Source organism: Elephantulus edwardii, unplaced genomic scaffold, assembly GCF_000299155.1.
Source record: "Elephantulus edwardii isolate Elephantulus edwardi_28Jun2011 unplaced genomic scaffold, EleEdw1.0 scaffold00026, whole genome shotgun sequence".
Lineage (NCBI taxonomy): Eukaryota > Metazoa > Chordata > Mammalia > Macroscelidea > Macroscelididae > Elephantulus > Elephantulus edwardii.
Genome location: NW_006399776.1, coordinates 13,848,773 through 13,852,331, shown reverse-complemented (window position 1 = coordinate 13,852,331; position 3,559 = coordinate 13,848,773). Strand labels below are relative to the sequence as shown.

General features: G+C 37.3%; 1 pseudogene; it reads left to right on the top strand.

The window, feature by feature from the left end:
* The first annotated feature begins 2,289 nt into the window (after positions 1-2,289).
* On the top strand, positions 2,290-3,026 carry LOC102845922 (annotated as a pseudogene).
* The last annotated feature ends 533 nt before the right edge of the window (positions 3,027-3,559 follow it).

The window sequence follows — 3,559 nt, the reverse complement described above, 5'->3', positions numbered from 1 at the left end:
CACAGGTATGGAATGTATGCTTCATACAATCATTTCCATTCATTATGTTTTATAAAATTAAGCATCATTGAACTATGCCCACCACTACCCTGTCTTTCCAGATCTCCACTGCATCTTTCCCATTTCCTTTACCCTCTCTGTCATCCACCCACCAAAATGTGCAACCCTATGATTTCTTCCTTGTTCATCCTCATCTTTCTGTTTTCACCCTCCCATTCTTGAAACCTCATACAAATTTTACTAGTTATCTTTCTATTTGTATAATACTGCCATTATGCAGTATTAGTTTTTATGAGACTGCTAGTTCACTCAGCTTAATGCTCTCCAGTGCCTCCAAATTATTTAGTAATTTTTGAAATAATTTCTCCTGAGTGTTGTGAAGTATTCCGTCGTGTACATGTACCACAATTTCTCAATCCATTCAAATGTGTTTGGACACTTGGGCTGTTTCATGTTCCTACGATGGTGAATAATGTGGCTGTTGGTGTATAAATCTCCATTTGTGTCTTCAGTTATAATTTTTCAGGGCATATTCCTAGAAATGGAATAACTGGGTCACATGGAATTTCTATATTCAGATTTTTGAGGCTACGTCAAACTGCCTTCCAGAGTGGTTGTACCATTTTACATTTCCAACAACAGAGTATGAGAGTCCCTATTTCCCCACATACTCTCTAATATTTACTGCTGGCTGCTCTATTAAGCTTTACTACTGCTACTTGGGTGAGATGGTATCTTATTGAGGTTTTGATTTGCATCTCTCTTATTGCCAGTGATTTTAAACATTTCTTCTTGTGTCTGTTGGCTATTCACATGTCGTCTTCTGTGAAAAGTATTACCATGTCTTTTGTCCATTTTGTAATTCTCTTATTAGTCTTTTTTTGTAGAAGCCCTGTAGGATTCTGTAAACTTTGTTATGAGACCTTTGTCTGTGATGATACTGCTAAGTGTTTTTCTTAGTCAGTCGGTTTTCTTTTTACTCTGTTGGAAAAAGTTTTTGATGCACACAGGTTCCATTCATCCAGTTTTTCCTCTTTTGGTTGTGCATTGTCAGCCTATTTATACCACAGGATTCTTCTTTTAAGTTGGTCCTGTTTTGTTTCTGATGAACTTTATAATTTGGGGCTTTACTCCTAGGTCTCCAATCCACCTTGAGTTGATTTTTGAGTATGGTGAAGGGTGTGGATCCTGATTCAGCTTTCTTCAGAAAGTAGTCCTGTTCTGCCAGTAACATTTGTTGAAAAGGTTGTTTCCCCACTTGATATGTCTTATTCCATTGTTGAATATCAATTAACCATAGATATATGGGTTAATTTCTGGGTTCTCGATGTTGTTCCATTGGTCTATGTGTCTTTCATTGTACCAGTACTATGCTGTTTGGTTATTACAGCTTTCAGGGAGTACTATGCCTTATTCATTCTTATTCAGAAGTGCTTTGCTTACTTGAGGTCTTTTTCCTCTCCAAATAAACTAGAGGTGATGATTTTGAATCTTCATTTCACATAGTTTGGGAACATGGCCAAAGGAGGAATCAGTTCTTAGAGAAGGACGTCATGCTTGGAAGGGTGGAGGGACAGTGTAGGAGAGGAATACCCTAAATGAGATAGACTGACACAGTAACTGAGGTAATGTGGATAGGTGTGTTGGAGACAGTGAAACTGGCTTGGGATAGGCCTGTTTTGAGGACTATTGTACATAGGTTCACTCTGAGTCACAAATGACTCTAAGGCACATAACAACCACAAGAATGACTGATAAACCACTTATTTATATTACCTTTCCCTTCGCTCAATGTAGCTATTGATTAATTTTATTCTATTCTCTTTCCATAACTATCCTTGGTAACCATTCAAAAATGTTTCCTTCTGTGTGTAACCCTTTTCTTAGCATTTTATACTATTAGTCTTATATCACAGCAAAGTTCCACAAGACAGCAAATAAGAGATACAGTCAAAGGTGTGGAAAGATTGGAACTTTCATACATTCCTGGTAGGAATTTAACTGTTTCACTATGAAAATAATTTTGGTGCTTCCTTAGAAAGTTAATAGTACCATTTGTTCCAGCAGTTCTATCTACTACTATCTACCCAAAGAAGAGCTGGTATACAAACCGACATATACACACCCATGTTCATACAATCGTAAAGAGATTGAAATAACCTGTGTCCATCAACAGATGAATGAGTAAAAAAAAAAAAATCCAAAAACCCTATAATGTAATACACAATGGAGAATTACACAACACTGAAGAATAATAAAGAATTTGTGAAGGCAATTGATTGCTTCACCATGAAGCTGAACATCTCCTTCCCTGCAAGTGGCTGCCAAAAAATTGAAGTGGGTGATAAACACAAACTTCATACATTTTATGAAAAGCGATGGCCACAGAAGTTGCTGTTGACTCTCTTGGTGATGAGTGGAAGGCCTATGTTGTCTGGATCAGTGGTGGACACGACAAACAAAGTTCTCCCATGAAGCAGGGTGTTTTGACCCATGATTGAGTTCTCCTGCTGCTGAGTAAGGGGCACTGTTGTTATAGACCACAAAGAACTGGAGAGAGGAAGCACAAATCTGTCCAGGGTTGCATTGTGGATACCAATCTGACTGTTCTCAACTTGGCTATTGTCAAGAAAGGGGCGACAAATATCCCAGGACTGATTGACACCACTGTGCCTCATTGCCTGGGGCCCAAGAGAGCCAGCAGAATTCACAAACTCTTCAGTCTATCCAAGGAAGATGATGTCTGTCAATATGTTGTGAGAAAGCCACTTAACCAAGAAGGCAAGAAACCTAGGACACCCAAGATTCAGCATTTTGTTGCTCCACATGTCCTGCAGCACAAGCACCAGAGCATTTTGCTGAAGAAACAGCACACTAAGACGAATACGGAGGCTGCAGAATACACTAAGCGTATGGCCAAGAGAATGAAGGAGGGCATCGAAAGACACCAGGAACAGATAGCGAAGAGACAGAGGTTGTCCTCTCTGAGAGCTTCTACCTCCAAATCCAAATCCAGTCAGAAATAGAATTTTCTATGTGTGGCAAATAAATAAGCTCATGTATTAAATCTCAAATTATTGTGAAACACTGGGCAACATGAGGGTTTTTAAAAATTATATGTAAAAAAATTATATGTAACGTTCTGTTTGTCTTACAAAAGATCTTAAAAAATCAGTGATCAATAAATTAACTAAATTTATGAATTACTAAACTCCAATGAAAATTTAAGCATAACAGATTACATAGATCATAAAGCTGACTAAAAATAATAATAGCTAGCTACTATATGTTTGCTTTGTCTTATGTTAAAATCTGTACAAAAATATTTATTGAAATCTTGTTCTTTTCCAGTAGTGGGCCTACATTCACTTTATTGTGCCCCTTATTATACGATTTACTAATTGTCATATATGATAGGGATATGGATTTGGATACAATAAGATATAGATTTTTTTTAATGCATTCTGCTACTCTTATTCTCTTGATTGGTACTTTTAGTCCATTCACATTAAATGTTATTATTGACAGCCCAGGTTTTGTTGTTGTCACTTTGCTGTGT